The 24,226-nt window shown below is 39.0% G+C and overlaps 1 protein-coding gene across 1 annotated transcript in view; it reads right to left on the reverse strand.

Annotated features, from left to right (window-relative positions):
• tbl1xr1a (TBL1X/Y related 1a) overlaps nucleotides 1–21,435 on the reverse strand; it is a 45,482-nt gene extending 24,047 nt beyond the window's left edge. Inside the window, exons 1-2 of the mRNA XM_063467943.1 lie at nucleotides 21,144–21,435; nucleotides 2,006–2,071 (exon numbers count right to left, since the gene is read on the reverse strand). The gene's annotated coding sequence lies outside the window, so the exon portion shown is untranslated. The remainder of the gene's footprint in view (nucleotides 1–2,005; nucleotides 2,072–21,143) is intronic.
• Between the last annotated feature and the right edge of the window lie 2,791 nt (nucleotides 21,436–24,226).

The following is a 24,226-nucleotide window of genomic DNA, read 5'->3' on the forward strand; positions in this document are numbered from 1 at the left end:
GTCCTATCTAGCAACAGTGCGTTTTTGGGCAGGGTTCACAGGAAACCTGCTGGATTCTTCAATGGTACAAAACAGGAAGAGGGGTCTGTTCCTCCAGTGGAACTCAAACAGACGCTTTCACACTTTCTGACTTTCACAAGTGGTTAAAGACCAAAAATAAACTCAGTACAACAGGAAAACAGTGGGGGAACAATGACACTTGTGTGCGACTAACTGCCAGTAAGCCTTGGGGAAATTTGAAACCTGTTTGTTCAGTCCAGATGAATCACACTGGACTCATGAAGTGGTCTCGGTACAGTCATAAAAGTAAAGTAATTTTTGGATTCCAGTATAACATACAGGAATCAGGGCTCCAAAACTGAGGCCATACTGAACCACATTGCATGCTACTAGCAGCTAGCCAAAGAAAAAACTAGTATAACTGATGTCTGCAGTCTGATTACACCTGCGAGGAAAGTACTGCAGTACAGGATTAACAGGTTAGTGAGCTGTGTTGCGTTTTCAGTGTCACAAATGTGGCTTTACCAGGTTAGGCTGACATTATGGCAAGAGTTTCAGACTTTTTCTCTGCGACATGCTGCAAGTGCAATATAGATACTCAGCTGAAGGAAACGGTTTGATATATGCAACCCATTCGGTTGTATCTTAGTAATATTGCAGAAGGAAGCCGTGCTGCATAGTTATGCAGCAAATGTAAAAATCCTACTTTGCTGCCAGTTCTGGTTTTAACAGCTGGAACTGTATCTAATAGGACACAAACAGTCTATTTGTAGCCCATTTACCAGCAAAAATATGAATCAATAAAATTTATTTAATTTCACTTTGGAAAAAAGTGATTTCCCCATCTCCTTTGCTAAGCTGTGCAGCCGTGTCAAAGCTTATAATAATACTGTTTTTTAAATTGCTCGTTTAAAGTTTGATAATCCTAAAAAACAATGGCAAGAGCAATGAGCGCTCAAAAAATATATTCATTTATAAATTCAGAAAATTACCCATTTTCTGGTGTGATGCTCTTTTCCCTTGTTTACATCACCAGTTTTGCCAATTAAGGCACCACTTAATTGGACCTTTGCAAACAGAAGAATCAAATGGCGCACCATTACAGCTCACGATCACGCCAAAGTTTTCCTCAGAGTCGTGACCCCCTGTATTCCTGTCACCACTGCACTCTTAAAATGCCAAAAAGAAAACTTAAGAAAAAGAATCAAAAGATACATTTAACAACCCCATTTCAGAGCCTGAAGCCAAAAACCTGAGTTCACAAAGAAAATTAATAGCAACCAACGTAAGACTCATGTCTGGCTGCAGTTTTAGGTCTTGCTGAGCACACTAACGAAAGTCTCGCTATGTTGACCTTGATAGTACAACCCTCAGGATCAGTGTGCGTCATATCACAATCTTTCCTCTTGTTCCCTACTGCTTTTATGATCTAATCAGATGAAAACAAAACATCAAAAATAACCTTTAAGAAAACAGAAACAAAACTAACAACATTACCAATCCATCCACTCCTTTCAACCAGAGCAACATTTGAGAAGTACTTCAAATACATCCTTTTTTATAAGAATCTTGCTAAAATAGAATTATTATCCATTAAATATATGCTTTTGCACCCTTGTGCAATTAGTTTGAATCGTGCAACATGGCACTGGTGTAGAATTACCACCGTCTGCGTCTATACAACTAGAATACATGGTACATGAAAAAAATATTCATGCCTGCCTAAAACATCATTTCTAAGAGGGAAAATACAAGTAAGGGAAGAAATTCATTTTCTTACATATGAGCAAGAATATTCAATAATATGATCAAGTGACAAAACCCAAAATCAATAAGGAAGTGATGACAAAAGCTATTATTGTGAAAGGACACACTGTCTTGGTTTAGTTTTATTTATTTTTCGGTCCTATTAGAGTTGGGGATATTTCAAATCCAGGATCTGAAACTTGCATAAGCTATGCAGATAGAAACATGTTCAAATGCAGCCTGGCTGTAGATCACTCACCACAGCAGTAAGTCTGTTTGCACCACCAGTGTATTCAGTCAGGACCTTGTACCATGTGCTCAGAACCTGCAACAAGAAGCAGTTACAAACTCAGTTATTGGTCTCTGAATGGAGGTGTTGTTTTCAACCATGCAATTAGAAAACAACATATATCACAGCATGTGTTCGACATTTAAAACGTAAGTTTTAGAATTCACTGCAAAGTGTCTATACATGGCCTGTACAAGCATCATGTGACACATTTCTAAAAGGCATCAAAAGCAAAGTGGAGGGTTTATTTATGGGAGTGAACACATCTTAAATTTGAATTATTTATCAGTTCACACAACCTTCTGTAAGTGTGGAAACTGCACATTTATAATGCGCTTGAAAGGAGCTCATGAAGAGAAATAAATAACTACACTTGCATCTTTCAAATTTGAAATATTGTCATGAGGGATAATAATGCAGGAGCATGCCTCTGAATCTACCTTGGATGCATTAAATGCACCCCTTCAAGTTTTTGACCCGAACCTGATGCAGAGCCGATTGGACAATGTTATATACTGTGTTATGCTGCATACTAGCAAATGCATGTGGACATTTCTGAAGGTGCACAATTTTTACTAACCTTTAACTTTTCACTACTTTTTAAAAAACCTTTTATAAAAAAAAAAAAGAAAAAGATCCATTGCACTATTAGGATGCATGAGCATGCAATGTAACACACACAATGTCTCATATTATTTACTGCTTTCCACTGATTTGTGGTGCTGGTGCATATCTGCGCATGTGGGCATGCAAAAGGAGGCACAAATTAATGATCAAATAATTCTAATAGTTTCTAATTTACAAATTATCTGATCCAGCAAATAGTCTGCAGCTGGCAGCTGTAACTTATGTTCTGCTCTGGTGAACTGGGCATAGCGGCACATGATCCAGTTCTCCACAAGCTGCAGGTTCTGGCTGGAGTTGAACCTCTGCTAGCTGTGCATCCCCACATGAGAACAACGACTACCTTTGCCAACTGTGGTCCAAGACAGCGGGACTGGAGTCCACCGAATCCAAGACCAGATGTAGGTAAATCATACTAAGGAGCCTAGTATGCCACAACAGCAACTTAGCCACCAAGCAGGCTAGTTATTACCACCAACTGAACTTTCAAAATAAGACTGAAGGGATTGTTGAGCAGTAAATTTACTTCTGGTATTATTTGTCATAATTTATCAGAAAGACATGCTAAACAGAGTCACTAAATATGCGGCTAACAAGTAAAGTCTGTCTAAAGAGATAGCCAACTGCTACTAAATGTTAACAGTGCCGGTTTTAACCTTTATCAGAAAAGAAAATCAACGTAGCATTACTGGATTTGCTAAAATCAAAACTCCGTAGTTCACCCTTTAAACAGATTTCATTGCATGCATCACTTCCCAGAAACAGCCAGCACCCGTCTGCCGGTGTAAGAGGAAATATTTTCACCGTCTGCACCCACATTGGTAAAAACCATCAAAATGTAAAATGATACCTCGCTAATGCAATGAACTGAACATGAAAAAAAAAGCTCACTGTGTCAGCCAGCAGCACATGGCGACTGAATGGCTTTACCATGTGACTGACACTCATTCAGACATCTGAACAATGGCTCACCTCTTTAGTCTGAGCACAGATGGAGACAACAGCACGCTAGGGGAGCCTGCTCGCTGCCCACATTTCCAGTGGGTTACCATAAAGAAATGTAAAGTGTAAAGCAAACAGTAACTCTGTAAAGTAATTAATGTTCAATTTTTAGACAAACTGGGATTCGGCCCTGTGGTAATTATGAAAGCTGCACACTGAGGTGATGCTTGAGTGTTACTGGATTGCATAACGCCGTGTGCTGCAAATCACTGAACATTAAGATTTTTCTTTTCAGGCTCCTCCTCTCAGCTTGCTGCTTCCTCCCCTGTTTTCTTTGACCTTAATTCCCTCTGTGCCTTTCTCCTTTTAGTCATTGTTTCCATTGATTCATCTGACTCTGCTAGCTCTATAAAGTGATGGTGAGGTTGTAGTAGAGCCGCAGAGCAAAAACAGCGATAACCTAAGAACAAAGAAATTGAGTGGGAGTAGCTGGGTTTGACTACTAATGTCACAACACCAAAATTATCAGTTTAATACAATTTCAACATAAATATGTTAGTACAGAATCTATAAGAACACCACAGAATACCTGAAATATCAGGAAAAGAAAAGGAATAATGGGTTAGACAACACGGCACTTAAAATTCTTCTTTTTTTAATTCACTTTAAAATGTCAGTTTTAAGTTTAACTGCCTACATAGATTGTATACTGCTTTTGAAAGACTGTTCTCATTAACCAGAATTTTAAATTAGACGGAAAACTAGAAAGTCCAGACCTTAACCTGTATTGAGTCATCTGTGTTTTCATCCATGTGGGTGTCTCTGTGACGATGAACCCTAACCCAAACAGTAATAATGAGATTACTCTGTATTAGGTCAAGCTCACAGTTTCATTAAAAGCTTTTACATGATACACAGTAATACAATGTCCCTGGTTTATGCCATTTAATAACAGGATTATTTAAAATTACATCATGCTCAGTTTTGACTCCATAACATATAGCTTACATGCGCTTGGCAAGCATTCCAAAAAACACATTTTTCAAATACCATAAATTATTACGAAATAATTGTACAGTCTATTATGACTATTATTAAACCTCCTGGGACTAAATTATCTCTTTATATATATTTCTTTATATAATTTTGACTACATTATCAAGTTAGATTTAAGACTAACTGAAATGAAACAGTTGCTTCCACTTTCTGCCAACTGCCTTGTTCAAATTATTGTTGATTAAAAAAATACTGTTACAAAATCAACCGCACTCCTGTTACATAAGCCACTTTCACGCGTGAAGCTGGACAATTTTTAGAAAAATCAGGTTGGGACATCATCCAAAGCTGCCCTTTCATACATGTAACACACAACAGGAAATAGTCTGCCTCAGATACATATTCACCACTGGAAATACTCTGGTTTTGGCCCGGGATGGCACTAGGGTAGTGCAGAGATTACCACCATTTCCCTGCTATTCTCCAGACAGATTCTCTAGGCCTGCGCCCAAAAATTTGGCTTTGGGTATACTGAATTATTGTGTGGGTTTTAGGTTGTTTTTTCTTTCTGTTTTGAGATTCAAATTTTCCTTTTTTTTCTTTTTTTATTTAGCTTCTGAACTTGGGCACCATCGTGGGATTTTTTGCTGTCTGCCCTGGTTGACCTGTTTAGACATGTCCAACTGTCCAAAGACTCTTCCCAGTGCACATATACCTCCCGTTTTTCACCTTCCACTTCACAGATTGTCTTGTTACTGCTAGTCAAGCCTTCAAGGCATTTCATTGTGTAACTTGTTTTCTAGTCTTTGGGTTTCTCGTGCAGGACATTTAGACATTTTGTCTGTATTCTCTGACTACCTTTCTGTCTGTAACCCCTGCCCAGACTAAAGACTGGTTTTCTGGATTTTATTCTTCCTCCATGTGTTCTATATCCCTTTACTCCTGTGACTTTCACAGGCCTTGACATCCCTCTCACTCACAGCAGTAATTATCAAGCTTCAAGTCCATGAATTACCTATTAATAAACTCTTTGTTAAAGTAGTGGTACAAATAAAACTGACAATAGTACAATTTTTGAGCGCATGGGTTGTAACACTTTTCTAGTATCAGCATACCACGCAACACTAATGGCTTATCAGTGATGTTTTTAACAGTGATGTGTTTAACAGTGATATGTTTAGTGCTATAACAACTGTGTGGGCCACTCCTTCCTACTATGCATTTCTGGCTAAATCTACTGGAAGAGAGTTGAACAAGTCAAAGAAAGAAACTCCGCTGGCAAATAGTGTTTTATGGCAGAGCAATGCAGGGACGCTACGCACAAGTATGAATGCTGCCACTTTTTAGACTACATCACAGGCTCTACATAGATTCAATACAGTAGAAATTAAGATTTAGAGGAAGTTCAGTCAGATACAGAAAATATAACATTGGCATAATTGGTATGAACTTGCTGTGTATTACAGGCCACAGTTTCACGATCCAAACGTTATCAAAATTTCAGTTTCCACTTAAGAGCCTTTACCAATGCCAGCCTTACCGTTGAGAAAGAAATGCTATGATAATACCAAATGCTGACCCTAGAAATCTGAAATATAAATTGTGTGACTTCATTTACAAGCTAAGCCATGTTTTTCCAAGTCCTCTGACATTATGCACACATATTCCATCTGGTCCAGAAATGTTAAGTATAAACCCTCAAGAGTGAGCTCCAACAATTGTGATGGAGGTGCTAAATAAAAAAAATAAAAATAAAAAAAAGCCACAGCGGCCTTTCTATTAAACACAGCACCGTGTGTGCTGTTGTGTGCTTTTGTTGCTGACAGCTTTGTTGCTGTGAAAGAAAAGAGCGCCGATGTTCCAGTCCTAGTATGCCAGTTCTACTATATACCGTATGGAAGCTTACAGATGGCGACAACACTGCCAGCGATTCATATTACTGTCACTACCGTGGCTACTGTTATTTTTGCAGGGCAGTATGACACAGCATGAAGCTTGTGTCTTTATTGGCAGTTTCATTTTGATTTGCCACAGGACCGTGCACTTCCACTGATCAATCACAGGCTGAACTGCCACAGCACTGGATCTAGATGTAGCTATAGTGGCAATGCTAATGCAATACTGGGTTGTGAGGCAATTTTGGAATGGATACCACTCTGGGATTGCAGTGCGCTTGTGCTGACAAAAAAAACAAAACAACACAATTTTTCCTCATACACAATCATTACAAACAGAAAATGCCAGAATGTTTCTTTTTTTATATTAACCTGGTCCATTCATTCCAATAAAATTGGAGGATTCCACCAAATAGCATCGATAATTCACTTAATGTTGTTTATGTGTGCGTGAAGCTGACGGGAAAGCTGTGGAAGGATTTTCCTGGTCCCTCACAGAAGCCTAAAAAGCTTATGTGGGATTCAGTTTCTCACAGAATTGGATTGTATTTGTGGTGTTAGCAGAAAGGCCGGATGTGTGAAAGGGAACGCAAGTATGCTTTCTTTACAAAAATTACAATAGAACAATAATGACCTGTCCCGCTGCTGGACAGCAACTCCACTGTCTGGGAGAGTAGTCCTCTGCATCGATTTATTAGTGATTTGCTGATATATCGGCATCGGCATTCATAACAGCCAACAAATGGAAATTTAAAACATAAAAAACCCTCAACTACCTTATAACTGTTAACACTGCATGTTTTGTCCAAAAGAGAACACTGTGCAACCTCCCTGTTAGCAACACACACTTGAAATGCAACTAACACAACAACCACCTGATCAGAGCAGAGACAGGCGGTGGGATTTTCGTGTGTCTAAAAGAAAAAAGAGACTGGCCAAATATCAGATTTTAAGATCACCAAATATCAGTATCAGTTAGGACTGGGCGATATATCGAGTTTTTAAATATATCGATATATTTTTATACGAGATATGAGATGTGACAATATCGTTTATATCGATATAGCCTATGTTAAAATGTTTTATTGTGAGCTTTTTGTTATGCACAAAAACAACATTGTTTTATTTTATTTATGGAGCATTTTTATTTAATAAATGCTGATCATTAGTTTCTGAGTAATTTCTTTCATGTACATCTATGCTGTATGTTAATAAAAGTGCCTGTGTGACATCTGGGACACAGCTTTGACTAAGAACTCTTTTTTTGTTCTTACTTTATGGCTTTAAAAAAAAAAATTGAGATATATATCGTATATCGCCATCCAGCTAAAGAATATATGAATTTGGGGCCATATCGCCCAGCCCTAGTATCAATCTTAAAAAACATCCACCACCGCCGTCTTTTCTGTTTGTTTTTGCTGAATTGTTGCATCCCTAGTTCAAATGTCATTTATTAACTTTTTAATATCCCTTCTCTCTGAAACCATGCTCTAAAATCCACATCATGTGCGGCAAAAAAAAAAAATCCTTCAGTAAAAATGGACCGCAGGCCTTTCACTCAACAACAGTGCTGCATCATAAACATGGGTCATATGCCCAAGTCCTTGTTAATACCACTAATCCGTGATGAGATCGGTTTTCTTTTGTCTGATCCAAGGACATATGAGACAAGCTCAACCAACTGCAGATCCTTCAGATTTATGCCAGAATCACAGATAAAAACATCAACTACTAAAACAATGCTGAGCCCGGGCAATCCCTGATAATAATGCAATGCAATATATCACAGCACAGGATCCCATGACATTTAGCTGGGCTTAAACGCACCTCAACTTTCTCCTTCTCTCCTCAAGTACAGAGGAGGGACAAACCCTGGACCGAGCAAACCAGAATCACAGGGAGCTTGTTAGAGCCTGGGACACGCTGTGGGTCATTTTAGGCCTCTTAGGAATTATGGGAATTCATATTTCAGTAAAGCTGGTGTGTGTAAAATGACATCCTCATGATCTGGATACTCGTAATAAGTTTAGTGTTTGACCTTAGACGTTAGCAGCGCAAATTTAAGGTCATTAAATTTGTGCTGGTCAGCTCCAGACAAAAACACAGGGAATTCTTCTACAAAATAACAATAAATAATTAGGAGAGAGCAGAGGGAGTGATCTGAAGAAAAGAAAATGGTTGGAAGGTTAAAGAGCATTAACCATTCAGTGCTGAGTCAGCCACAGACAACCATCATCAGCAGGGTTTATTACGAAATTTTAACTGAATCCATAACTGAATCCCACAACAGGTGAGCAGCAATAACAAAACACTGTAGAGATGTTTCAGAGCATCTTTCTGGTTTTAACCCAAGAAGATACTCAGCATACCTGTTTGGATCCTCTACTGACAGGCCAGGACCAAACAGATGTGGCTGAGGCTTCCACACAGTGTATCACTTCAGCTGGATGAGATGTGCTTAAATATGAGATTTATTCAATATGCCCTGTGTCTTCTTTGCTTCACAATGTCTGTTTGGTCCGAAATTAACATAATGTCCACTAAAGGCCAAACCCAAAGCTAGCTTAAGCTATAGTTTTTGGTGATCAAAATGATGCCCCTAATGAAAAATATATATTTTAATATATTGGCTTCGAATCAAAACTGTCTCATGTTTATCAATTGAAATTTGCTTGCAATTTTTTAGTCTGATAAGAAGTATTTATTTTTTTAATTTAAGAATAAAGTCAAAAGACAAAATTCAAATAAATACTTTCAGGTCAGCTTCAAGCCATATTCATAAAAGCCACTAAGTCTAGAAAGTACACATTAAGCCCTACTATTGAATTACAGTAAGCCCACTCTTTTAGAAAAACAATTGTAAACAAACAAACAAAAATAAAGTAAAAATTCAAATGGAGCCATGGCTAATAAAACCTTGTTTTTGTTCTGTTTTCTTTAAGATTCTACATTAAATCATCATCATACTATGTCGACGACAGGGGATTCAAAAGTATAATGCAGTCAGCAATTTGTCGCTTATGCTTACTGGAGCAGAAGACACATCAGATAAGAAAACACATTCGGCATGAAGAAGGGCACACATGAGAAGATACGAAAGAGTAAGTCGCCGTTCATATTGTTACGTATTATTGGACACTCTGGCACTGCACAAGCAGAATCACTGATTTGAACACAACAGTTCTGCATGCCCAGTATTTTCTGTTTCAGAGCAAAGGGAAATTTTTATTGTGCCGTCTTTAAAACTTCTGCCAGACTTGCTTCATCACCAAATAAATCCATCAGGCATCTTTACATGTGAACGCGTTTCACTAATGCTACTTTTTCACCTTGGTCTGTTGAGAAGCGCGGCTTTTGCAGCCAACCAGATCATAACTATTTAGGCAGCATTAATAAAGGAGGTAATACTTCTCTAAAGCCATGCTTTGGATCATAACCCAGTTCCTGGACCTTGGGTTCATGTTTATTTGATTCAAAAAGGGAAAATTCACATTAATACACATGAGAACAAAGTTCCATTATATAAATATGCCAAATTTAGCCATATGGGCCAAATTCCATCTGCAGTCCCTGACAGGCTGATGGCATTTACAGATAGTAAAGCAAAGCAATGCAAAAGCATCCATCTACAGATAAGAGCCAGAAGCATTTGACTGATGAAACAAACACAAACCAGATAAAATATTAATCCAAGCCACGCCCAAGCACATGAACACAAATATAGAAACACTTTACGGTAATAAATCAATGACTTATAGTAGTTGATGATTGGCTCATGAACAAAAAAAGAACATTACTACTTCCATCTCTCTTATTACTTGACTGAGCCTTTAAAGCAGATCGTGCTTTAATCTGGCATTCATTAATGGCCATTAATGCAGGTTTAACGTGTTTAATGTTCGAAAGCCACACAAAAAATAATAATTAAAAAAAAACTTGAGAAACAATCCACTAACTTCCTATTTGCTGCAGTGAAAAAGCATTCAAACTGCAGTGTATAAAACTGACCTGTAAATCTTCTGTACTATCGGTTTGCTCCAGTTTTATTAAGGCCAACCTCATTTCTCAGATTTCAGCCATGCTAAGCATTCACTACGACACCAGTGATAACATCGAACACGCTTGCCAAAAAAAAAAAAAGTAGTGTAACAGGCTGAACAGTCAGTCAAGCAGTTCCTGCAACATGATAAAATCTGCACCCACAGTGCAGCTGCGGCGTGGCGTTCCTGTGTTGGCGGGTTAACCCGGGACCTGGAAGGCGTGGAATGCCCCAGTGGCCCTTTGTCTTTTCTTTCTGCTGACACTGTGACAGCAGCTGTGCTGGGGCGTTCCTGTGAGCCAATTAGCAAAGTGAACATTCCATTCACAGTTTAACATCTCTTCTGATCCATGTGGTTCAATCAGAGGCTCATGTCATGGAGTTGGTCCTTTGCAAAAATACTGTCTTAACGTTAGATCTGTCAGAAAAGCACCTGCTGTTTGACAGAGCTCTCCAAGAATCCAAGTAGAAAAGACATCTCTGCTGGGAGGACTCAGCCTCATTTATTAAACCTAAATGAACATTCAAGTTAAATGAGTATCTGAAATATAGCACATTAGGGTAGGAAGGTGAATGAGTCTATCAGTGTCAGAGGGGTCAGGTTGTAGAGACCATGCTGTATATCTTCATGAATATGATTGCACTGGATGAGTCAGCTGATGAATGAGCTGGTAAGTGCCAAGTAAAATTAGCAACTAATGCCACTAATGGTAGGATATTTATATCCTAGCAATATTACATTCAAATCATGTTTTTGTTAAATATTTTAACCAGTTGCAATGGCTAACGTGGGTCACGCTAACTGATAGAGATGAGATCCAAATTTTTTAAAATGCCACATTAAAACCCAGAGCTGTAGTTGGAAAATCTGCAGAAGATGGATAATCCGTGAGATTAACACTAGCTGTATAAATTCAGTAATTTCTGAAGGCAGGCTTTCTAAATTAAGCTGGGAAAAAAAGAGATAAAAGAAAAGAGACCACCTCCTCAATAGACAGTGTCTCAGAAGAGCCAATGCAAAGTGAAATTCCTGGCTCCTCCAGTCCACATTGTCCTTGAGCAAGTTGCTGAAACTCAAAATGCTCCCGAGGCATTCTTCGGTGAGTAAGTAGAACAAAGCACTGTATGAATGTGTGGGTGAATGCAGCATGTCGTGTAGAACAGCTTTGAGTGTTCAGTAAGAGTAGCAAATGGATTTATGAATACCAGTCCATTTACAACATTTAAGATGGATGAAGCCACCATTATGTTGCCCACTGGTTTTGGAGACCGTATTTTGTAACCTACACGTTAGCATCTCGGTGAGTGCCGTACTCCATCATGTCTCTTGTTGCCATCCTCTCTTGGAGATGAGCTTTTAGATTCAGCTAAGAATCTAAAAAAACTAGACTTTCACTCAACAACACTCTAGCGCATGTCTGCTCCAGACAGATCATTTTTGTGTTTACTTTCAGACTTTAGGTAATTAAAATGATTAATATAAAGCTACACAGTTTCGAGCAACTCATTGTTTCCCAAAACAGTTTCGCTATCAAATCCAAAGTCTGCATGACCCACAACAGCTAAACTAAAGGTTGCAACAGACCCAAAATTATCCTTACGTCAGTATCGCACTCTTCCTGGTTGTACCTGTAATGGCAAGCAATAGACGAATCTTTGTGAAAGTTCAACTGAAACAGTGAACATACCAAAGCTCTGCTGATAACTTTCCTGCATTTCCTAGATAGGACTTTATCACAGCTGCGATCGGAACCCTTCCTATATTTTTCCCCAAATTATAGCCAGCCCTGAGCTCACATTCCTTATCAGTCTAGCAAAAAAGACCTGAAAGCCTCTGCATAGCCTTCACTTAAAAGTATAAACCATGTGTTTGTCCCGCCAGCTGGCTGTGTTTGCCATGCATCAAGAACTTAAGGCCACAGACATCTGTTTGCACAATTTACAAGAAACTGCACCTGGCATGTGTACTGATTCTTCAATGCTGTTTTAACAGAAAGAAAATTTAAGCAGCTGTAAATAAAATAACTGAATCTGATATTAAAAACAATTTTGAAATGATGCTGGCACATATGGAAAAACAAAGCACAATTTTTCCGCACGTCAAAACTAGGAATGAATTCAACGATAGGTCTCCGTTTAATGATGGTGGGCATCTTTTGTTGATTTATTTTGCCACTTTAGTGGACTCAGAGATTCCAGTACAATAAATTATTTATATCTAAAGCACCACTGGCGGCGGTGCCTCCTTTTCTTTTTGTTGTGTTACACAGAAGCCCTGGTCGTAGATGTTTTCTTGCTCTTGTTCTCAAAAAAAAAGGTGGCGCTGAATTGTGGTCTGTAACATGCACTAAGGCAGTGGTTCCCAAACTTTTTTTTGTTGGGTCCCCCTTTGTTTCACAAGATAAATATTCGCCCCCCCCCCCTCGCGCGCGCGCACGCACAAACACATCCTCCAACCACACACACCCATATTTTGCTCCATTGCGGTTTATTTCACACCTCAAACATTTAGTAAACAATTAAGCAAATACAAGTAATCTGCAGGTAGTAAGAAAGTAAACTACTAACTCTTTTACGCTGCGTCCGCACGTACACTATTTTGAAAACGCAGCTGTTTCGTCCACACGTAAACGGCGTTTGGAATCACCGAAAACGGAGATTTTTTAAAACTCGTATTTTGGGTTTATGTGTGGACGAGGAATACAGAGTTAGTCACGCAACGTTAAAGGTATGTGCCTTTTTCCACGTCACGCTGTGCGCCACGTTATTGTTTACATGAGATGAATTGCAGAATGGCAGATAGAGACAAAATACTGTTAATCTGACTATCTTCAGGTTTTACACGCTCACTTAAACACACGCAGTTACTGTCCCTCCATTTAGAAAGGCAGAGGCATCACAGTGTGATTATTTTACGTGTAGTTGTTTTTTTCATGTGTAATAATATTCAACATTGCTATCAATACATTTTTCAAAAAATGCCTCTCTGTGCAAAATGGGTTTAAAAACATGAACAACTGTGGGATACTGTTTGTCCGTGATTTGAAGAGCCCAGCGCGTGCTCCCGACGCAGGGAAAACCAATTCTGCAGGGGAGACCTACCTCGGCACTTGTGCAGGTGAAACCAAAGGGAAGATATGCTTCACCATATTTTCTAGTCTTTGGCTTAGAATGAAGTTGGTTTGGAAACGTATTCAGCTATGCTTCATCTCCTGCTTTGCGTTTGTGTGGGCGCCCCGTGCTAGCATTGGTTTTTTTTCCCCTTTTCATGCCGCACCCCCCCTGCAATGGCTCTGCGCCCCCCCTAGGGGGCGGGCCCCACACTTTGGGAAGGTCTGCACTAAGGCATAAGACTTTCATGCAGTTTTTTAAAGCACAGTAAGCAATTTTTATCAGTGCTGTTGCAACATGAAGTCAGATTGTGCTTAGGCCTAAGTTCAGCTAGGACAATCTCGTATGGAGAAGGTACTATTAGAAGAAAACCAAGGTGTCATTAAGAGGTATAAAAACTCTTTCTTGTTTGCCTAAATACAAACTAAAAGTTACTAAACTGTTAGTACTTTCTTATGTGATGTCAAGCAGCCAGCATGTTATTACTGATCTCTATTATTTTTGTTAGAGCATGCAGTACATTCCAAGCTCACAAAACATAAAATTATAAAATCCCAATCTTTCGTCATAAATAGCACAGTGGAATAGTTCATTACTAACAGGGTATTATTTGTCATATCATACTGTACTGGAATATATCACAAGATCCAGCAGTCCTATTCATGAGGTAAACTAAATTGTGGATTGGGACTTTCCCCAGAGTTTGGACGGAAGCTGCAGGCCGTACATAATCACCCTGGGTCACTCTGCAGCAGAGGGGAAAGGGAGCTGCAGGCCTGTAAACTTCAAAGCCTTTTGAGTAAAGAGGGGGAGGGGCCGCTGAGTACCAAGCATTCTTCACAATGTTGAACTTGACCCCTGAGGTTGCCACACACACCATGTGACTGCTGTCAACTGCATGTGTGTGTGCGTGGTGCAGATCTGCGTGGATGCGCATGTAGTATGAGCATGACTGTGCGTGTGAGAGAGAGTGAGTTTTGAATACAGTCCTCAAAGATAATAAGCACACCTAACTCCTGGACCTTCAAACTTACAATTTAAACCAATTAAATAACAGGTTTGAACTATTTGGTAAATATAGCTAACCACTGTATTGGAGGATAATTTCTGTGATCAGATCAAATACCATAAAAAACACAAGCCTGCCAAAGGAGAAAAATGCATGCTTTGCTAAAGACCAAAAATCACATCTGATTATTTGTATAAAAAAGGAAAAGAAAACTCCACTTAGAATCAAATTACCCAAGTCTGCATTGTGCACACAAAGGCCCATTTCCTTTGTTACCCTGTCAGGTCTAACAAGCAGGAAGTTTTGTGTTATTCATTTGTTTTTTGTGCCACAAGCTATAACTACTAAATTACCTCAAGTATGTAAATAGTGCAGTGTTACTGTAAATCTTTATTTCTACAGCCACAACAACATTTTTAAGTGTTAATAGGACAAAAGAACAATGTTACGACTTTACACAATTGTGACAAATATCTGAGTAACATGTTCAGCTGCCTCCCCAGTGAGTCTCTCATCCAAGTTTGCCATCTTGGACTGTAGCCATGGTGATAGGTCCTCGTTTCCCTCTACAGTGAGCTGTCTATACGAGTGCATGAACTAGAAATGGAGAAAAATCTGACATATGTTGACCCTAAAGCCAGAGGTTGTAATGCCACGAAGATCGCTATCATTTTAACCCACTATTATCACCATGGTAACTTTCACACTTTCACTGAATCTTCTTTGTTCTGACGCCATGCAAGAATGACAAACATATATGTGACCAGCAATCCCACAAGATGTTGCTGACAGTGGCACTCAGTAAATGACTGAGCTGAGGTTAATGTCACACCATTAACAGCTGAAGTCCTTTTGAACCCAACAGTCAAAGATGTAAATAATGAACTTTTATGGCAGTGATGCATCATGTTAAAAGCATAAACTAATTGTTACTATCCAACATTATTTATAGACTACCCAAATCTTGTGTTTAACTCATAGTTTTAGTGACGTACTGATCTAATTTACGTAAAGCCCCTTATGTTATACAACCACTATCTGTGGTAAATTTCCAGGTGAATTCAATCAAGTCAATTCAAATTACGTTTCCAACATCCCAGAAGTTATGCACACAAACCCTGTACTCATTGAGGAAATAAGACCTACTTATTGTTTAGTTATGGCAGATATGTACACGATCCAGGGTAGTTCCATATTTGTGCGTCTCTCCATCTCGTGTCAGGCCATTATCTAACCAAGGAAGACATTTTCACTCACTGCACTTTAGTCCATTTTGTCTTTCCCTTTTCAATTCACAACACTGATGACGGGCACTGGTTACATAACTGTACTACTCCACCACCACGCTTCCTCTGTGATTTATTAAGGCCAAGCAATAAATGTGTCCTGTGTAGATAACATGACTCAGCTGCCTGCTCTGTAGCAAAACCTTATTCTTCTGTCCTATGCTCAGCATGTGCTCTACTATATCAATGACAAACAGGCAAATTCAGTCCATATTAAAAACATCCACACAATATTTCAAAGATCACGACTTGAACTTCTAGCTTTCCTTTGTTGTCCTATTTTATACTCTGGTGTTAGACGCAATAGGGTCAGTCATAAACATCGTGCTCACAAGACAATCAGAGAAATGAACCAGTATGTGAATGTTCAACAACCTTGGCAGTTTAGAAACAGTTACCAAGGCAATTAGCTGTCACACACAAACGGGATTTCGACACATCTCTGCCTGTCTACCGAAATGTTGTGCTTCAGCTCAGGAAATTGTAAAATTTACAGGAAGTTAATTACAGCCACTCAAAGCTTTCTATTATGCCATAGCTAATCTATCAAAAAACTCAAGTACTGATGAATCCAAAATTAAGAATGCTATCAGTTAAGATAATGTTTTAAAGATCATTCTAGCTTCTTCTAGTGCATGTTTTAGAAGCTATATTACCTCATCGATAAATTGTGGTAACGTGAAAGGAAATGTGAAAGTAGAAAAACACGGCACAACCTCCATCATGTTGCCGTTTCAAGTTTCACAGTTACCAACGGGCAATGTTTTTCCTGGTTTAAACACTCCTTGGTCCACATATAGTTAAGACAAAGAGTCTTTGTTACTGTAGCTGACACACATTTAGGCATTTCCTGTTATTCTATGGCCATTTCAACAAAAATGTATTTTAAACTTCACTTATTAAAACCCCACAATAAACTATACACTGCTTAAAGGTATTTTATAAATGACAGTTCTGGTGGTTTTCCTGTAGTTAAATGCCAAAACCTCCCTGATGGTTTTGAATATGACATTTTTGTAGGGAAAAAGCCAATAGTGTCGAGCTGCTGGATAATACCAAGCAAGCAATTGTAGCTCATTTCCCCCTTAATGCAGTACATTAATATTATCATTAAAATATTAAACCTAAACTCCCAATATAAAGCTTCATGTTGATGTGTATGTCACCCACCTCTTACATCATGGGCATACGTGGGCGCATCCACACCATGGACATAAAAGATGCTGAACTGCTTTAAACCTACATTCTACTGATTAACTGCAATCCTTCTAGCGACCCTTGTGGTTGCAAAAAGACTTCAAGTTATACAGAAGTTAGATCCCTCAAATCCCTCAGCTCAGTAAACACTTTCCTGATGACTTTATGGCCTCAAGCGCTAGTTCTGGGTCCCACTGAATAAAACATTAAGTTCACTGTGTAAATTACAGTTACTCAGAAATGAAGATTATCCTGGACATACTCATTATCTAACAACTTCTCAACTGCAAGTTGGTAGCCAAAGAGTGTGCAGTTTCACAGTCTGATCCGCCGGCCGCTCGTCACTTTTGGCTTCTACACACCAAGATGGAGATGGCAAACACAGCTCACCCTGAGGCTTCATAACCGGACTTCCACCTTTTATACCATCTATGTGTGTGAGAGAGTGCAGGCACACACACACACACACACACAAACAAGTTCATGCTCACAACTTTGTCCTCTGTGAAATTAATGTGCATAAGTGGAGCTTCTACACCGATCCCTCATCATCCACTAATGGTCACACTTATGTTCACTAATTACAGCAGGGAACCTCTCCCTCTCCCTGATATAGACTATGTTCATTCTCTTCATGCTAGAAGTGGCAAATAAACTCCCCACTCTTTCTCTTTCAGTTGTTTTTGGGCAACTTACAGTAGGCTGGACACTGGCAACTTTACAGGGAGGCAAAAGGACAATCAGACTACAAAGAAGATTGCTTTAATTGCTTGACTACTGCAAAGTTGCCAATTTCAGGTCAAGTATTTACAGATGCGGATTTCTGCTGAAGACAATATGCGTCACGTTTGCATGAGGGTAAACGATGAGGGCAATGTTTCTGAAGACAATGTTTCTCACTGTCTTCTTAGTTCGAGAGGATCATTGCAGCCGCAAACAGACACGCACATGGTGAAACACAAAATAGACACAGTACAGAAACCAGCATCACTTCTATTAAGCTCCAATTTACACTTGTGTGTTTGTATGCGTTCTAGACTTGAGACAGAACTATATTTTAAACATCTATAAATACAGTAAAAATAGGTGATTCAGACATTATGAGCCTTTCAACGATCAGTTTCTTTCCCATTCTATCTCCTACATGCAGGATTATTATTTTAATCTCCGTGGATGTCTGTTCAGAGTCTATTCAGGTGTGACTTACGATGCAAAACACTACAGGTGCAAAAAAGGAGCAGAGGGGAGGCCAACACATGCTGTGTATGAGCTCTTCTTTCTTTTGCCTTTTTTTAACCAAAAAACCCACATAACATGTGCAGCGCTGATCCCAATTTTAACGATCAGCACAAAGCTTTTGGTTTTGGTGGGTTTCTCTTGTTGTGTGGTTCAGTTCTTTAAAAACACAACTGAACTGATACAACCAGAGGAAAGAGGAGTAGCTCTGATCATAACAGCACATAAAACAAGATAAAAGAGCATATCTGAGATTGCTGTGAACTCAACAGTGACACTTCCACAGAGAGTAAAAGTCACACCAAGCTACTGTACGGGACAAAGTGATTTGTCTTTATACACTGAGCTGAAAGAGACATACAGTAGCACAATTTTAATATCTATATCTTCACGTTTATAGATTTGATAGTTATAGCTGTAAAAATAGCTGTCACTGTTTTGTCGGGTGACACACTGATTTTTCATTTATAGTACTATGTATGGTACGTCTCTGTAGGTAGACGGGCAGTATGTAGCTTCCACCTGACTGCGAACATGCTACCACTGCTAAACCATAATTTCCCCATTATGGGTCATCTGTGCACTAGGACAAACAAAGGATGTATTGCTTAATAGCTGTCAAAAATTGCACTATGACACCATAAGAACTGACAGAGAGCTTACTGCTGACATATGCATACCCAGCCCAACAATGTGAGATTAGACAGCAGACTTTGTAGTCGTCAATGATTCTTGATTAAAGAAAAAATACTGAATAACTGTGAGGTCACACAACTGGCTTTGTGTCATTGTTGTTTCTGGGGATGAACCCATAACAACAGATATAACGAGAGTGAAAGTAAATAAAAAAGCCTTGTAAGCCTTGTAAACAAGCCTTGAACTTGTAAACTAACTTGACCACAGTGTGAAATACCTCAGAACAGCTCACCCGTTGCTGTTAGCTTCATCTATGCCACGTTAGTTCTCCACTAGAACTGAACTGAAATGAACAGATAAGCTAACAGATCGGCAGGTTGCTCCCGATATCCGATCCAGCACTTTCAGTTAGGATTATACTGACATCTAAAAATCAGCTCTCACGCATTCATAAATGGTGACCTCCTGGCCACAAAAACAGGAGACACATTAAATAGCTGACACATAGAGCAAACCTCAAGTTTATTCTCCTGGAGCACACTTGCTGTATGGATAGCCCTAAGGGTGGTAGCACAAAACGCTGTAGATGCACATGAATAAGGACACAAGTATATGTTTCAGCTGATGCTAACAGCCCATATTATCATCTATCACCTATCAGAATATATATGTTTCTGTATCATGTTTATTTAACTCTCTGCATTGTCTGCAGCACATGTAGCAGAGTATGCCCTGTAGACAATTTTAAACTCTTGCGCACTGTGAATATGAAGCACGGACACCTTGCCTGACCTTAAAACCCACAAAGACAAAAAAAAAAAAAAAAAGCAATGACCTGAGATGACATGTTTTATGGTGTGCTTGGTCCTTAGCTTAAAAAAGTTAATAATTATCAGCTATGAAACCCAATAAGAGCTGCCCTTAATAAAATTAGGGCTGCTTAAAGCCAGGTTTATGTGTGAATACTGGACTCAGGACTGTGTGTGTTACATAACCTACTTTAAATATTCGTTACAATGTTTAAAGAACCAAAATCCCATGAAAGGACCAGGTCAATAAAAAAATAATGACAAATGTCAAAAATATCGATATATATTAAAGCCTACAAATATCTTAACCCAGTTAGCCTGTGAAATGTAACTCAGGCTAAACAGTCTCTATTGCCAGCCTTTTCCTTGCTAGCACAGATAGTGAAGGCTTATCTGGGACTGGTACATTGTGTCATTGAGTTGAGCTTTGCAAGGTTGGCAAGTGGCCCTCCTGTGTGTGTGTGTGTGTGTGTGTGTGTGTGTGGTGTGTGTGTGTGTGCCTGTCTGTCTGTCTGTGTGTATTCGCCCCTCCCCCATATCGTCCATGGCTTTGGAACAACCAGCTCCACAGCTCTGTAGTAAGCTTTCAATCAAAGTGGCACAAAGGTAACAAAGTAAATAACACGTTGAAATACTATGACATGAACTTTGTCACAATTATGAATCCAAGGTATGCTACAGACAAAAAAATAAACAAGAGCCTGTAAAGCACAACACACCAGACTGGCACAACTACTAACTGGGCTCAAACAGTTTCAGTTTTGATTCATAACCCTTCATAGTTTTATAGACACACTGCCTTATTTAACAAGTACAAAGTGCATTGAAACACACAAATTGTCCAAGTTAAGTAAGAGATAACAGAATAAATTAAACCATAACTGGAGAAAATAGTTACTTCACAATAATAAAACTTAAGTGAAAAAGTAAAAAGTTTGATGTCATATTCAATCTAATTTATTCTGGGTTGAATCCAATATAAATTATCTTAGAAATGTATATTCTAATGACTTGGGTTTAAATAATACAAAAAAATATATTACACTGGTTTTAATTCAAAGCTAGTAGGAGTTGCAGGAAGGAAGGGCGCGCTCACAAACACAAACCACGCGCGAGAACTGCTTTCGAACACATGCACACGACACGCGCGCGCCTACTCACGCGCTGAGGCTGCCCATCCCCCACACTCGAGAAAAATTATAAAAATAAACGTCCGAAACAGCGCAATAACCCGGCGAAACCTCGCGTTCACAGCCACGCGTAATCGATCTACGCGAGGTTATCATTTATAACGGCAATAATCAAGCGGAAAGACGGTAAACACTCACCAAAAGCTCCAAATCACACAAGGGGGGTGCCTTCTCCTCTGTGCTCCTAATATGGAATCTCCTCCACCACCGTTGTTTTCTAGCTCTAATTACACCTCGAAAAAAGCGTTATAACTGCCTTCAGACCCGGCCAAGCGGGGCTAGGAATCCCCAATGACCGATGTGTTTTGGAAACACGGGCATATATAGTGATAAATCCCCTTAAAAATGAGCTGGATGTACAGTTGGGTCTAGATTGTAGGTTTGCTCGCTAGTAGAGAAAAGAGCCAAACGGTTCAGTAGCAGCCAACGGCTTCAGACTGAAACACAGAGCATCTGACCCGCCAGGCGAAAATGAGCTAGGCCTGAGCTCCTCTCTCTGCAGGAAGCACACTCTAGTCACATAAACATCAAAATGGGTGTCGCAGTATGGAGAAGGATGGTGTAGTCAGGCTGGGGGTAAGCGGTAACTCCTCAAAAACAACTCAGAAATATTAGGTTAAAATTAATTATCCGTTTATGTCGCTCAGTAGTAGACTGTTATTACTACGTAGCTATTTTTGGAGTGTAGCTGTAGGCATGCTGTTATGCACATGAAAAATATACTGTAGCTCACATTTTTAGTTATTTATGAAACTATGCAAAAAAAAAACGATGTAAAAAAAAAGTACGATTCTTTTATGCGATAACAATTTACTTTTTCAGGCAACATTTTAGGAACAAAATGTACTTTTGTTGTTTGGAACTAAGCCTTCCAATGCTGGCTCGCACACCACATGCTATCTATCTTAATTATTAGTAAAAGCAGGGCTATCGGGGTCGGTTGATGATAGGCAGCGTAAATATAACCAATATCACCATGCACATATTTATAGCTCACCAGAACAGAACTAGAGTGTGCAGGAATGTGGCGCTGTGAATAAACCAAACAGTTCCACTTATATTTCAACAACTGTATTGTCTCCCAGCAGAATTTAAAAAGTAAAAACTGTATTTACATAAAGAAAGAGCTGTCAAAATAATTCAACATTTCAAATCCGGTGAAATTGCTGTTTAAAAGTCCAAAATTTAATACAGTCCAGTAACATTTGGAAATGTTAGAATTTTATAACTATAGGTGTCTACGAACTCTATGAAGATTAAACTAGCCATCATGGTATGTCAGTGGTTTGGTGATTACATGTTTTTGTCGGGGCTTTTTCAAAATAGGCTTAAAACAAATATATATATATATATATATATATATATATATATGGGGGGGGATGAACAATCAACTCCCTGATGCATACCAAAATTTACACGTCCATGACCATGCGAAGGTTAGCTTAGATCTGAGTGATGTAAATTTTATGTAAATAAGCACAAGGCGACATTCAGTCTTCTGCATGCTTGGAAATTTTTTTGATACGTGAACAGATCTGGGCAGAAACACTGCAAGAAAGTGCACCAAATACACATGCATTATTTGGAAAAAAAAAAACAACTTTTAGCCCTAACACAATTTAAATAGATATTTTTGTTTTAATTGCACCACTGTAGATGTTTTACAGGAAGACCAAAACTTCTAGTCTCTACAGTTCTGGTCTCTAGTGGCCATTCCAGGAAGTGGAATTTTTGACACTTAAGCTCACTTAAGCTATATTAGCTAAACACTGTGGGCTGACCCACAGTGTTTAGCTAATATATCCTAGTGGCCAGTTGTGGGATTGCACTCAATATTAAAACCCTGCAGTTGAAAATAATTTCCCACATAAACCACAAAGTAAATTCATTTAACAGGTAATTTAAAAAATGCTTGTTATTTACTTCCTATATAATGATTTTGTGACGTAAGAAGAAAACTGAATAAATCACACAACAAGCAGCCCACATGATAACAAATACAGTCCATGCATTCATCTTTAGTAGGCTTGATTACTGTAAGAGCATCTTTACAGGTCTACCTAAAAAAATCAGTCAGACAACTACAGCTCATTCAGAACTCTGCTGCTCGAGTCCTCACTAAGACCAAAAAAGTGGACATCAGTCCAGCTCTGAGGTCTTTACACTGGCTGCCTGTCCGTCAGAGGATAGACTTTAAAGTTCTGATGCTGGTCTATAAAGCTCTGAATGGTTTAGGACCAAAATACATCAGTGACCTCCTGACCCAGTATGAACCTTCCAGATCCCTCAGGTCATCTGGATCCGGTCTTTTATCAGTTCCCAGAGTCAGAACCAAACACGGAGAAGCTGCATTCAGCTTTTATGCTCCATATATCTGGAACAAACTCCCAGGAAGCCTCAGATCAGCTGAAACACTCAGTTTATTTAAATCCAGGTTGAAGACTCACTTATTCTCAGCTGCATTTGAATAAAGCACCAAATCCGCACTTAAGCTTAAATTTCAAAACTTACATTTTAACTACTGATTTTATCTACTGTTCTGATTTTATCTGTTTTGATTTTTGATTTTATATACTGTTTTGTTTGTTTGTTTGTTTGTTTGTTTTAATCAATTTTAAATCATGCTTTTTATTTGTTTTTGTTTTTAATGTCTCTGTAAAGCACTTTGAATCACCTTGTTGTTGAATCGTGCTATATAAATAAACTTGCCATGCCTTATAGTTGGTAACATTTATTAATTTCACCCCATTATTTTTAACACATCAAGTATTATTCAGGATAATACATAGACGTACTGAGGTGAACGGGGTTATGTGACCACATGTGTTCACAGTAGCATTTATGAGGTGACAGAGAAGCGTGTGGTGGTGGCTTTCTCATGTAAATTCATCCTATAAGGAGAGGCATGAGCAGACGCAAACTGATGTGTATTCTGCAGACATAAACTGTGAAAAACAGACAGCAACTCATGTATGTATTACCCCAAAGCATATGCTCATCAGCATGCACACACACACAGAGATAAGGCTCAGCTGAGACAAAGAGACACACAGACAGAAAGCCCTGGGGTGCTGTGTAGTGTGAGCTTTAGTGTGGCTATAACAAGAAGAGTGGGGGATGGGTAATGACCTTTATACAGGGTGAGGGGGAACATCAGTGTGTTTTCTTCACCCTCCCTTTCACATGCCTGGAGAGTTTTGTAGTACAAGAGGGGCCCTGCA

Source organism: Pelmatolapia mariae, linkage group LG23 (assembly GCF_036321145.2).
Source record: "Pelmatolapia mariae isolate MD_Pm_ZW linkage group LG23, Pm_UMD_F_2, whole genome shotgun sequence".
Taxonomy (NCBI): domain Eukaryota; kingdom Metazoa; phylum Chordata; class Actinopteri; order Cichliformes; family Cichlidae; genus Pelmatolapia; species Pelmatolapia mariae.